This window comes from Schistocerca cancellata, chromosome 7 (genome assembly GCF_023864275.1).
Source record: "Schistocerca cancellata isolate TAMUIC-IGC-003103 chromosome 7, iqSchCanc2.1, whole genome shotgun sequence".
Classification (NCBI taxonomy): Eukaryota; Metazoa; Arthropoda; class Insecta; order Orthoptera; family Acrididae; genus Schistocerca; species Schistocerca cancellata.
In genome coordinates, this window is record NC_064632.1 from 184,739,499 (window position 1) to 184,754,230 (window position 14,732).

The 14,732-nt window shown below is 45.2% G+C and overlaps 1 protein-coding gene across 1 annotated transcript in view; it reads right to left on the reverse strand.

Moving 5' to 3' along the window:
• Positions 1 to 14,732, reverse strand: part of LOC126091960 (uncharacterized) — a 387,115-nt gene that overhangs the window by 3,140 nt on the left and 369,243 nt on the right. The gene's annotated exons all lie outside the window — the stretch shown is intronic.

Sequence of the window (14,732 nt, forward strand, 5' to 3'; positions counted from 1 at the left end):
ATCACTGTATACATTTGCTTTCTAAATCCAATATACCCAGTTTAATATAGAAAATCTGCTTGTGTTATTGTGTATTGGGAGACTAAGTTAACGGTGTGCTGAAAGAGAATATGATTCCTCAGTTTTAACTAAATTAAAGAATACGGTGATATTTGTACACTGTTTTCCAATTTACATAAACAGTGGGCTACATTAACTGATGTTATTGTGGAAAGTTCTTAATTAGAGAAATGTGATATTAACCTATCTGCTTCAAGCAAGGGCCCAGTAACTTATTTATTTGATATGAGTTATAGAACAGATTATAATTGAACAGATGCTTTAATTTCTTCCAAACTGTCTATTTTCAGATATTTTTTCTTCTTTTCAAATTCTAAGAAATCATAAACAAATCACTGCAATTAGAAATGATGGGAGAAAAACAGAGGATGTTGGGAGAGCCTGTAACATCCAGAATCAACTCCAAGAAAACAGTTAATGTGGACTTGGCCTGTTTCACCTTGTCTTAGTCATGTAGTTAGGTTAGACAGCAAATTGAATTGTTTGATATCACAACTGTTATTTCAATCATGACATGTAACCACCTAGATTCCAATTAACAGTATAATTATAGTGTAAATAAAAGTATGTGCGAGTATTAAGTAATGTATATAATCTTGAAACAGCACTGCATCAAGTCTGTGGAACTCAGTTAATTGGTAGGAACATCTGAAATTGGCACTTTCAGTCATAATTAGCAGATCATAAAATCATATTTTTATTAGTTGTTCATTTTCAATTGTTAGCCAAAATAACTCGGACAAAGTTTACTTACCTTATGTATGATCTACATATATAATGATATTCACTAATTTTTGGAATTATTATGAGCAATTGTCAATCGGAAAAGTATAAACAAATGACTGAAACCTATTTTCTGCGTAAATGCCAGAACTTCTGATAACACTGATAAGAAGGTCTGTTTAGTCAAGCACCTAAAATATGCTAGAAATCCTGTACTTAATTTATTTATTGTGTAATTAACAAAACTGTAAAAAGCATTTTTTGTGTTCCATATTCGATGTAAATTTCTTTGATAACTTCTTTTTCAGTCTGAATTGTGTGTATTGATCAAATGAAAGCAATTGTAATATTTCTACCTGTGTGTTAAATTAACAAGATGTGATGATTTTTAAGCATAACTCATAAAATCAACACCATCAACAATGCTCCAATTGTCATGAAAGGTATATAAGCTATCGAGTTATGAGAGATGGGGCTCATTGTTGTTCTGACTTCCACGACAAGTATCATTCAATGTATCCTGAAATTATTTTACACTTCATGCTTTATAAACTTAAAATGTGAATCCACTTCTCGACAAGATCTCCAGGACAAAGAGCAGATCTCAAGTTAAGTACTATTCATTACTGAGTTGCACCACTCACACAGGCTGTTTTATTTCATCGAGCACATTACTTTGCAAAGTGAAGGGCCAGAGAATCATGCACAGTTGCATTTTTGTGATATTTGCAGTTAAACATTAGTGTACTGTTTTCTATATTTAAATTGATGTGGTATAGTAAGAGTAGAGAAACTACAGACACTGTACATAAAGTTCGTTTTAGGTTACTTGATATATATGTGTTAAAATAATTATTTTCACCTAAGTGCACACTATTCTCACACTTTCCCTTACTTCAAATAGGCAAGTGATTCAAAGAGGATGAAAAGAATCACATATGAGATCTAATGCCTCAGTTGTGTCTGCCCTTCCAGTGTCAGCAGAGTACAGTCATTTGGTGAAGCTCACATCACGATCAACCAATGATGCCAGTTAGATGCTGTTTTGAAAGGTAGAGTTCACAGATGCCTTCTAGCAAATTGGAGGCATGCCAAGATCTCAGCGACATAGACTGTGCCGTAAGTGTTACATCGAGGCTTAGGCAACAGTTCCAAGACTTCATGGATGTTCTTCATAGGTCAGTGCAAGGTCAATAATGAGTAACAACTACACAACAAGAGAACTATATAGCAGTAGCTGCAAGACAATTATCTGAAAGTCTTCTGCTGCCTCAGGGTTACTAATTTGTCAGTCTGGCAGTGTATGTTTCATTCACGGCAGTTAAGAAATGGGTCTGTTTCTTGTCAAGTCAACAGCAATGTACAGTAAGGTTGCATTCTTCTATTATGAATTCTACATTATCCTGCAAAATTTTGCTCATTGTGGAATCATTTGGATGAAAAGAGAATTAAGGGGAGAGCTACTTTGGTGTTTGGAGGAGTTCCAGTTTGAGGAAGCATTGTGATACAAGAGCATTTGGAGTCTTGCATCTTTGTTCTTGTTTAGAGGAATGCTGTTATCACCTATTGATGTAGAAATGAGGTATTAAAGGAAGAATAGAAGATATGAGTTCAATGTACCACTGACAGTGAAGTTATAAGAGGGGGAACACAAGCTAGGATTGGTTAGGCAATCTGCTGTGTCCTTGTCAAAGGAAGGACTGATTTACAGAAACCAAACAAATATATATTGTGATGCCTCTCCTGGGGGCCACCTTTGTCTACTCAGTTGCCAGAGGTCCAGGAGAAAGCTGTACCTCATGTGGTGAGGATGTGAGATGCAGACGTTGGAGTCATTCTGCAAACTCGCAGGGGTAGTTGGGCAGATTCTCTCATCTCAGTTAAGAATGGACACAATGCAAAGAGCCTGTTTGGCAATGAGAAGCGTGCTGTAAACTGATGAGCCCCTGCAGACACAAAAGCATCATGAATGCACTTGTGGAGGTGTCTGAATCTCCTGGTTCACAGCAGCCGTTTTTACCCACTTTAGAAAGCAAGAATGTGTCAAAAATTCTAGCCCTCTGTAGGCACTGGGAAGTAGCATACACAAAGTGCCAAGAATTCCCACAGGCAGGCAGGTGAAACTAAAGAATGGTGAAAGAACTCAGCCCTCAACCTGTCAGCCTGTTTTTATTTTAAGTAGTTTCCTGGACAGTAAGGTTGTTCTTAAAAATCACAAATGCCAGCAGATTTTGAGACAAAGCACAAACATGAGACTGGTCAGGCCTCATGTAGAAAGAGGAAGAGCTGTTACAAAAAAGTGTTATGTGGCTGCTCTCACAAACACTTAGGAATGCAGAAAAACATCAAAATAATGTATGACCAATGCTGGGAACAGCCTTGACAGTGAAATCAAGAGGAAGATGGCAGTTCCTGAGTCTCACAACTATCCACACAAGATAGAGAATTTCCACCCTGCACTGGGAAGTGTAGTCATGAAACAGTGATCAGTAATTGGGCGGCATTGCATAATTTTCCGGTGGCAATTTCGAGAGGAGGAAAATGTTTGAGGAGTCACTGAGCTGGGAGATGGATGAGGAGTGAAAGAGAGTTGGTAAGACAGCACTGAAACAAGAAGACATTGTGACTAAGCAAGCTGGGATATTTTTACTTACCCTCTTGTTTTGCCATCTGACTCCTTAAATTCATTTTATTTTTATTTTTGACTAATTACCATTAACATATGTAAGTATAATCTACATTTTCATAAAAGAGAAAGATTGCCCTCAGTTTTAAAGAATATAGTGCCAGATCTAATTTTGTGCTTAGTTTAGTGTATGTAATTAATTTCCTGATTTATTTTGACTATTCCTAGTTAATATCTTTCATTATAGGGTGAAATTAGTAATTGTTCTGTGACTTAAATTCTATTGTTGACCCACAAACAAATATAAATTCTGTACTAATTATAAACATTTGGTAGAAGAACTAATAGCAGTCTTTAAGTACTTATTTGGTTCTATTCGAAAACATATTAGCAAAGTGAGCCCTTAATTAATTCCAAAGCAATTACCAGTTTCATCAAAAGTATTGTTTGTATAACTATATTTGTTAATTTCATCTTTTAAACAAATAATTCGGCTTAATCCACATGGTAGAAGAAACTGTTATAAAGAACAAATTTTTCGAGGTATTCAGTTAATTTAATGAGTCATGTTTTAATTTTAATTTCTGTAAATTAAACATCAAACAATGTACAGTTTCAATACCTGCTGTTATGATATATAAAGGCGGATTTTTGGTCCTGAAACAGTCAGTCCACGACCGATTTTCAGGTGAGAAATCCATGCTGGTTAGGTCAACAACAATGCATCAACTTAACTGTGAAATAAATCTAAGACAAATAGGCCATGTGTTAAAACAATGACAGTGTCTGTTCAGTACATACCATATTATTCTGCAAGAACTGTGAACTGTGCGGTTCGGTTTTTACTGCTCATAAATAATCAACAGTAAACTATTGTATCAGTATGCTGATGTTTGCCAGCAACTTATTAATGAGGCTTATCAAAATCTGCCACTAGTTAACTGGCCATATTAACTGTGTATATGGGGGGGGGGGGGGGGGGGGGGCTTGTGAACAGTGAAAGTAAAGAACTGTGAAATGCAACTGGGCACCTGTCAGCTACATCATTTACAGTAGTCAGTATTTAAATTCCACCCCACCATTTTTCAGCTAGTATCATAATGTAGCACGTTGACACCAAGGACCATCAATGAAGAAATAATTTGTTCCAGTATTACCACTTTAAGCTCATAATTCATTAGAACACAAATAGAAGGAAATTAATTACATACACAAAACTAAGAACAAAATTACATCTGGTGCTATATTCTTTAAAACTGAGGGCCAACCTTCCTCTTTTATGAAAATGCAGATTATACTTATGTCTGTTAATGAAAATTAGTCAAAAATAAAAAAAAATGAATGAGTCAGATGGCAAAACAAGAGGGGAAGTAAAAATATCCCAGCTTGCTTCGTCACAACATGGAGCTCTTCCATCCACTGCCAACATCCACCTTCTGGCACCATGAGAATGCTGCTTCGTCTATTGCAAAACATGGTGACTTGTCAATACAGACATCATTCTGGGCCCTCGCTGCACAGCTGTGAGTTATGTTTCTGGCCTTTGCCTTTTTCATGGGCAAGTGCTCTACTGATACTGAGCTACACAAGCACGACTCATGACCCACCTTCACAGCTTCAATTCTGCCAGTACCTCATCTCCTACCTTCCAAACTTCACAGAAGCTCTTCTGTGAACCTTGCAGAACTAGCATTCCTGAAAGAAATGATATTGCAGAGACATGGCTTAGCCATACCTTGGGGGATGTTTCCAGAATGAAATTTTCTCTCTGCAGCAGAGTGTGTGCTAATATGAAACTTCCTGGCTGATTAAAACTGTGTGCCAGACTGAGACTCGAACTCAGGACCTTTGCCTTTCAGGGCAAGTGCTCTGGAATTCTTTATTCACTACATTTTGGCGACCAGCATGGAGTTTTTTTTTTGTTTGTTTGTGGTTTTAGGGCGCAAAACTTCTATGGTCATTAGCGCCCAGCCCATGACTTAAGACAGTAAAAAAGCAAAATTGAAAACCAGCAGCAATGGGAACAAAGTCATAAAATTGGAGAAACTAAAAGTAGAAGGAATGCTTAAAAATCCACTACAGAAAAGGGGTGGTTGTCCCCAAAAAAAGCTTCAAATGACTGACGTTATTTCACTGTCACTAATAAACTGGAGAACGCGGTCGGCTGAGCACGTGTCATCTGCTAAAAATCGACGATAGATCAGGCGATAGCTGTAGACGGGAGCGTAACGGATTAAAATAGGGGCATTCAATTAAAAGGTGTCTTACCGTCCACAGCTGAGAGCAGTGGGGACAGAGTGGGGGAGGATCACCGCTTAAAAGATGTCGATGGCTAAAAAGACAGTGCCCTATCCGGAGTCTAGCTAAAATTACCTCCTCCCGACGACGCGTTCGGGAGGAAGAGGTCCAAGCGCAAGGAAGGGCTTTCACTTCCCGCAATTTATTACGGGGAAGTGTTGACCAATGCGCATGCCATAAATGAGCAACTTTGCAACATAAACCGCTCCGTAGATCGGTGAAGGGAAGCGACTGAATAGCTGGCCGAGGAAGAGAGACTGCAACCTTGGCCGCTATATCGGCCGCCTCATTCCCACAGATACCAGCATGTCCCGGGAGCCAGAGGAACGCCACCGAGACGCCCCCCAGGTGGAGCAAGCGCAGACAGTCCTGAATCCGGTGTACCAGAGGGTGCACAGGGTAAAGAGCTTGGAGACTGAGGAGAGAGCTGAGAGAATCTGAGCAGATAACGTACTGTATCCGCTGATGGCGGCAGATGTAGTGGACAGCCTGGAGAACAGCGTAAAGCTCCGCAGTATAAACCGAACACTGGTCGGGAAGCCGAAAGCGATTTGGGGTGTCGCCAACAATATAGTCACTCCCTACACCTAACGATGTTTTCGAGCCGTCGGTGTAAATAAATGTGGCGTCCGTCATTTCTGCACATAGAGCAGCAAATGCCCGACGATAAACAAGTGTAGGGGTACCATCCTTGGGAAATTGACAAAGGTCACGGAGCAGGCAGATCCGGGGATGGAGCCAAGGCGGTGCTGTACCCCAAGTTGTCAAGAAGGTTTTAGGAAAACGGCAGGAAAGAGAATGGAGCAGTTGACGGAAGCGGACTCCCGGGGGTAGTAGGGAGGAGGAGCGGCCTGCATACCCTACATCAAAGGAGGCGTCGAAAAAAAGGTCATGGGCTGGATTAGCAGGCATGGAAGACAGATGGCTAGCATAACGACTCAGGAGGACTGCTCGCCGATTGGACAGCGGAGGTTCAGCAGTCTCAGCATAAAGGCTTTCCACAGGGCTAGTGTAAAAAGCTCCAGACACTAAACGTAATCCACAGTGGTGGATAGAGTCGAGATGCCGAAGAATAGACGGCCGAGCAGAGGAGTAGACTATGCTTCCATAATCCAATTTCGAGTGCACTAAGGCGCGATAGAGGCGGAGAAGGACCACTCGGTCCGCTCCCCAGGAGGTACCATTCAGGACACGGAGGGTGTTAAGCGATCGCAGACAGCGAGCTGAAAGATAGGAAACGTGGGAGTACCAGCACAGTTTTCTGTCAAACATAAGACCCAAGAATTTAGCGACGTCTGAAAACGGAAGGTTGACAGGACCTAGATGTAAGGAGGGCGGAAGAAACTCCTTACGTCGCCAAAAATTGACACAAACGGTCTTACTGGGTGAGAAACGGAAGCCGGTTTCGATGCTCCACGAGTGGAGGCGATCGAGACATCCTTGAAGACGTCGTTCAAGAAGGCTGGTCCGTTGAGAGCTGTAGTAGATCGCAAAATCGTCCACAAAGAGGGAGCCCGAGACATCAGGAAGGAGACAATCCATAATTAGATTTATGGCGATGGCAAACAGTACAACACTCAGCACGGACCCCTGGGGTACCCCGTTTTCTTGGGAGAAAGTACGGGAGAGAGTAGTGTTCACCCGCACCCTAAAAGTGCGCTCTGCCATAAATTTGAGAAGAAAAAGGGGCAGCCGGCCTCGAAAGCCCCAAGAGAACAGTGTGCGGAGGATGCCTGTCCTCCAACAGGTATCGTATGCTCTCTCCAGATCAAAAAATATTGCTACCGTTTGGCGTTTCCGAAGAAAATTGTTCATGATATAAGTGGAGAGAGCAACAAGATGGCCAACTGCAGAACGATGCTTCCGAAATCCGCATTGGGCTGGTGTTAAAAGACTGCAGGATTCCAGCCACCAAGCTAAACGGTAATTCACCATACGCTCCAAAACCTTACAGACACTACTCGTGAGAGAAATGGGGCGATAGCTAGAGGGGAGATGTTTGTCCTTTCCAGGTTTCGGAACGGGAACGACAATAGCTTCCCGCCACCATCTGGGAAAGGTACTGTCGGTCCAAATTCGATTATAAAGGCGAAGGAGGTAACGCAGACTATGGGTTGATAAATGCAGCAACATTTGGACATGGATACCATCCGGGCCTGGGGCGGAGGAGCGAGAAGAAGAGAGGGCATGTTGGAGTTCCCGCATGGAGAAAACAGTATTGTAGCTTTCGTGATTTTGAGAGGAGAAAGCAAGATGTCTCACTTCTGCTGCACGTTTCTTTGGGAGAAACGCTGGCGGGTAATTTGAAGAGCTCGAAATCTCAGCAAAGTGCTGACCCAACGAGTTAGAAATTGCGACGGGGTCCACTAAGGTATCATGCGCGACAGTGAGCCCAGAGACCGGGGAGAAACTAGGCGCGCCTGAGAACCGTCGAAGCCGACTCCAAACTTCCGAGGAGGGAGTGAAGCTAATAAAGAATTTCAAGCTTGCCTTCTTGCTATAGCGGATGACGCGACGGCATCGCGCACGGAGCTGCTTATAGCGGATACAGTTGGCCAAAGTAGGATGGTGACGGAAAATGCGAAGAGCACGTCGCCGCTCACGTATTGCGTCACGGCATGCCTCGTTCCACCAAGGAACTGGGGGGCGCCGGGGCAATTCGGAGGTGTGTGGTATTGAACGTTCCGCAGCTGTAAGAATAACGTCGGTAATATGTGTGACCTCATCGTCGACGCTGGGAAAGCGACGGTCATCGAATGTCGCTAGAGACGAAAAAAGTGTCCAATCGGCTTGGGCAAATTTCCAGCGTCGCGAGCGCATATATGGCAGTGGAGGCTGCAGTCTAAGGACACATGGAAAGTGGTCACTCGAGTGTGTATCATCAAGGGCGAACCATTTGAAGGGCCGAGCTAGCGGAACAGTACCGACCGCAAGGTCCAAATGAGATAAATTTGTCGTGGAGGCAGACAAAAATGTGGGGACCCCAGTGTTGAGGCAAACTAGATCCGCTTGGTGGAAGACGTCTAGCAATAGAGAGCCACGTGGACAAGGATGTGGAGATCCCCAAAGTGGGTGGTGGGTATTGAAGTCCCCAACCAGCAAATAGGGGGGTGGAAGCTGACCAAGAACATGAAGGATATCAGCTTGTGCCATTGGTGTGGATGATGGAATGTATACAGTACAAAGAGAGAACGTGTATCCAGATAGGGAAAGACGGACGGCGACAGCTTGGAAGGAACTGTTTAAGGGGATTGGGTGATAATGGAGAGTATCATGGAGAAGAATCATGAGTCCTCCATGGGCTGGAGTGCCTTCAACAGAGGGGAGGTCATATCGGATGGACTGAAAATGAGGGAGAATGAAGCGGTCTTGGGGACGCAGCTTTGTTTCTTGAAGACAGAAGATGACCGGCGAGTAGGATGATAAGAGGACCGACAATTCATCCTGATTGGCTCGAATGCTGCGGATATTCCAGTGGATAATGGACATAGGGTGAACAGAAAATGGAGGAATGTGACCAAGGGTGCTGTCAACTCAACGACTGCTCAGAGCTTGCGACCGACAGCATGGAATGGCATTCAGCCGAAGGCAGAAGATCCTGATCCATAGGTTGGTCAGGAGCAGCCCCTGCCACCAGCGATCGGCCGGTTGACCGGCCACCAGCAGTGCGCCTCGGCGTCACAGAAGACGGCCGAGGGCGATTTCCGCCAGGTGGTGCTGTAGATGGGACACGCCTTGGCGGAGAAGGAGAGGAACTGGGTTTCTTTGTAGCCTTCTTGGAAGTATGATGTTTAGATGAAGGAGGAACCGATGGTTGTGAAGTTGCGGTACGTAAAAACTCTTCACGAGTATGCTCTTTTGTCGAAGACTTGGCGTCTGACTTTTGGGCTCGAGATTTAGCAGAACCCGACGAAGGGTGAGCCATAGAGTGGGCAGGCGAAAGTGGTGAGGTTGAACGAGCGATCTTTGCACTGGCCGATCTGACGACCGTGGCACTAAAGGTGAAGTCGCAAGTCTGCGTGGCCGCCTCCTTTGTTGGCCGAGGAGAAGCAAGGACAGTGCTGTATTTTCCTGTCTGAGGCACGGTGGGCTTGCGACTGGCGAATAATTTTCGAGCAGCAAAGGTCGACACCTTTTCCTTCACTCTTATTTCCTGGATGAGCTTTTCGTCCTTAAAAACGGGGCAATCTCGAGAGGAAGCAGCGTGGTCACCCATACAGTTGATGCAGCGAGGGGATGGAGGTGGACAAGCACCCTCATGGGCATCCTTGCCACACGTAACACATTTGGCCGGATTGGAACAGGACTGGCTGGTGTGATTGAACCGCTGACACCGATAGCAACGCGTAGGGTTTGGGACATAAGGGCGAACGGAAATTATCTCATAACCTGCTTTGATTGTCGATGGGAGTTGAACTTTGTCAAATGTCAAGAAGACAGTGCGGGTTGGAATGATGTTCGTGTCAACCCTTTTCATAACTCTATGAACAGCCATTACGCCCTGGTCAGACAGGTAGTGCTGAATTTCTTCATCAGACAAACCATCGAGGGAGCGTGTACAAACGACTCCACGCGAGGAATTTAAGGTATGGTGCGGTTCCACCCGTACAGGGAAGGTGTGGAGCAGAGAAGCACGCAGCAATTTTTGTGCCTGGAGGGCACTGACTGTTTCTAACAACAGGGTGCCATTCCGTAATTTGGAACAAGACTTTACAGGATCTGCAATTGCGTCGACACCTTTCTGAATAATGAAAGGATTAACCGTGGAGAAGTCGTGACCTTCGTCAGACCGAGAAACAACAAGGAACTGTGGCAACGATGGAAGAACTGTCCGTGGCTGAGACTCAGTATACTTACGTTTGTGAGCAGACATAGTGGAAGGTGAGGAAACCATTGCGGAAGAATCCCCCATGATTACCAGCGTCTCCGATGGCGCGCTCCTCCCTTGTGGGGGCCCTCACTGAGGGCACTCCCGCCTTAGGTGATTGTTCACACCTCAGGTCACACCTCCCGACAAACGGACAGAGGGACCAATCGGCACTTTCGGAAGGTATCAGCTCAGGTAATCACCCCTCCCTGGGCCTGGCCGTTACCAGGGGGTACGTACGTGTCCTACCTGTCTACCCGGGGCGGGGAATTACGCGTTACCCCGTCACCGGCTACGCATGGAAGTGCGTGGGTCGGCCTTCAGACACGCACAGGGAGGAAAAAAGAGAAAGGGAAAGGAAAGAAGAGGGGTCTCAAACGCCGCAGCGGAGAAAAGTGCAGAGAGAAGCGGGAAGGAAAAGAGAAGGACAGAGGAAGGACGAAGACTTGCAAGTATAGAAAGCAAGGAATTTGTAATAGTTTAGAGTGTCCGTCTCCGGACGTAGGCACAAACCATACTCCCAGAGGGGGAGAAAGGGAAGGAAAGAGCCAGAGGTGAGGGGGGGGGGGGCGAAGATGGGGGAGGGGGAAGGATGAGGAAAGGGAAGGTATGCAGCCCGGAAAGGAAGGAGGACCACATTAGCTCAGGGTCCCGTGCTCGCTACGCACGTATCCACAAAAGAGTTGTGGACCCCCTGGGGGGGACCAGCATGGAGTGATCTCATTGGTAATTTGCATGCTGTGTGATATTGCAGTGAAGTTCCCAATTCACTACAGTATCTACGTATATGGCCAGAATGTGCTCTGAAACTTGTTCCTCCACAATATGAGACCTTTTGTTAATCGTTGCACCACTACCTTGAAAATATGAGGGAGGATCAAATATAAATGGGATTTTTGTTCTTGAACAACAACAGTTGGTAGGACTGGCCCCGCACTTTTACTATGCTTCGGTGGGACCGCTAGAAGTGAGGAGAGCATGCTCTTAGATATTTCCTGCTGTTTTGTCAGTAATGCTCTCAATGTCTGAGCAACAGGTGCACCCTTTCATTGCGCAATGTATAACTATCAAATTTCTTGCCCGTAAATCAGTTACAGTGGCGAAAATCTGCTAAAGATTGACTGCACAGTTCAGTGATAAAACATTATCAAAGACGCATGTGATTGCCTGGCATAAAAAGTTCAATGAACAACAAGAACGTGTTGAGAATCAGCAAACATTCGTGCAGTTAAAGTCATTATTGACGACTATTGATGGGTGAGAATATCAGAAATTGCACGAAAAGTCAGAATCAGTTATGGGAACTGTCAAGCAATCATCACAAATGACCTACAGTTCCATAAAGTGTGTTCCAGATGGGTCCTGAAACTTCTGACTGACAATCTGAAGTTGAAACATTTGGAGATCTGTCAGAGGCTTATAGCAAGGTTTTTGGAAGAAGGTGATGCATTTTTGAGTCAGATCATCACCTGCGATGAAACATGGGTTCGCCACTACACTCCAGAATCCAAACAACCCAGTAAGGAGTGGCGGAGGAAAGGGGAGGCAGCACCAGTGAAAGCCAAGACTCGACTGTCGGCTGGCAAGGTTCTTTCGACCATTTTTTTCGAGCAGCGAGGTATTTTGCTGATTGACTTTTTACATGAGCAACGCACAAGCAATGCTGCTTACAACTGCGAACTGTTGAACAAGGCGAGAGTTGCACATCGCCGCAAAAGACGAGACCAGTAGATCCTCCTCCACGACAATGCGTGACCCCATACTGCAGCTCTATCTATCTCCAAGCTGCAGGAAATGCACTGGACTACACTTGATCATCCTCCTTACAGCCTGGACTTATTGCCCTGTGATTTACATATATTTGGACCACTTAAAGAAGCTCTAGGAGGGTGACAATTTGAAGACAACAAGAGTGTGGAAGACTTCGTGTGCAACTGGCTGGTGATATGACCCAGTTCTTTTTATGATGAGGGCATAAAAATGCTACCCATAGGCTGGGACAAATGCATTTCCAAAGCAGGAGACTATGTGGAAAAATAAATTATAATTGCTTTGAGTTTTTTAATAAATGAATTTAAATAAAAAATAAAATCCCGTTTATATTTGATCCACCCTCGTATAATACTATATGTATGTTTTCAATTTCCCAATTTGTTCAGACTTCCCCATCAGGGACAATAATGTTCATCTAATTAGACTGCTGCGATGGATGTATTTTTCTTAGATGCCTGCCTCCACAATTGAGGTTGCTAAAGCATGCTTGTCCAGTTCTGCTCGACTTGGAGGTAAGGTGTTTTGAATCCTGGTGTTGGATGAAATTTTTGCTGCTAGTGTTTGGTCAGCAAGGGGAGGAGAGGTGGTGGCATAAAGTTCCTGATCACCAGTCTTTGTGCTGATGTCCTGGATTAATTTCCAAACTTCTCCACGTTGTTGAATAATTGGGTCTTCAACTAGCAGAAAACACCGTTATTCAACATGCCAACATATCTCTGGGAAAGCCTGAAGAATTACTTCTCCACAGTGTCTTATGAAGTGAGGACATGTGACACTGTTGATAGTGGTCTGTCTGACAGTTGAGGATGTTTGATATTAAACTTGGATGCCCCCTTACAGCTATTTGAGAGGAGTAGGCTATGTGACAGCACCATGTTTCACCCTCTACCATCTCTCATTATTATCATACGACACAAATACAACACAAATATCCATTACACTCATCTGGACTCCCTAACTACACATATGACATCCACTCTGTGAGATTTCCAAGCCAACAATGTCATATGACATTTAATTTTAATTGCTCATAGGTGAAGACAGCCCTTACTTAAATTGGGCCATTGGGATCTTCCGATTTAAATCCTATGGAATGTACCTGAGATGTTTTTATACCTTCAAATTTAACACATTTTTCGGACGACAACACATATAAGTCACTGAGTATGTTGACCTGTGTACAAGTCGGCATTCGATTAAACACTGAGTCTCAGTCTAGCGGCCGCTGCTCGGCTGGCCGCTTAGGTGGCGCAGCTGCTGCGTGGCTGGCAGACAGCGCCGCACGTGGAGGACGTGCGTAATTGCGCGGCGGCACTTTGAATAATCGGCGAGTCATAACACTTTTCCCCCCTTTGAAATTGTTGCACTGGTCTTGATGGAGGTGTCCTGGAGATGGCTAACGTCCATAGGCGTTGTTTGACTCGCCGTAAGTCTCGAGGAGGAGGCTTCCCGTACGGACGGAAGTGTCCCCGATGATAACGGGTTGAGATGACAGGAGACGTAGGGGTTGAATCTGCTGGGGCCCCCTGCACCAATCTGCCCGTTGCGGTAAGTCCAGTTGATATGACAGGAGACATGGGCGATGTGTCGGCGTCTGTTGGAGCAGGAGGCGAGTAGATGTACTCTGACAGAGGACGGTCCTCCGGTTCCTGCAAGGGCACGTCTCCTGGTGGCGTCCGTTCTGGTGCTGGCATCGCGATGACGGTGAGAGGGCTGCGTTGTGAATATTGAGAGATGCCAAGATCCCGAGCATCAGGTAGAGCCAAAGGTGGTGTGGCGGCATTCGGAACAGGCGTTGCTGGCACCCGAGGCCGAAGCTGGTCCGAATGACGCACTGCAACGCCCGTGTCCGTCTGGATTTCATACAGGCGTCTGCCACGGTGTCGTAAGATGCGGCCCGGGCTCCATTTTGGCCGCCGGCCATATCCCCGCACCCAGACGAAGTCGTCGGCGGTGAACCGGCCAAGTGAAGGCACCCGCGGCCGTGAGGTGGGAGGCCGCAGAAGATGAAGTAGCGTGTGGGGCTGTCGGCCATGTAAGAGCTCAGCCGGGCTGTGATCGCCCATGGGGGTGAAACGGTAAGATGCCAGGAACTGGAGAAGCGCGTCATCAGCAGCAGAAGAAGTCAGAAGTTTCCGCATCTGAGCCTTAAATGTGCGGACCAGTCGTTCAGCCTCACCGTTGGATTGTGGATGGAACGGCGGGGCCGTGACATGCATAACGCCGTGACGAGCACAAAAATCCGCAAATTCGGAAGAGGCAAATTGCGGACCATTATCAGTAACAAGAGTAGAGGGGAGGCCTTCCAAAGAAAAAATGCGGGCGAGAGCACTGTTGGTTGCCGCGGTGGTAGGCAACGTCCAACGGACAATGAAAGGAAAGTTA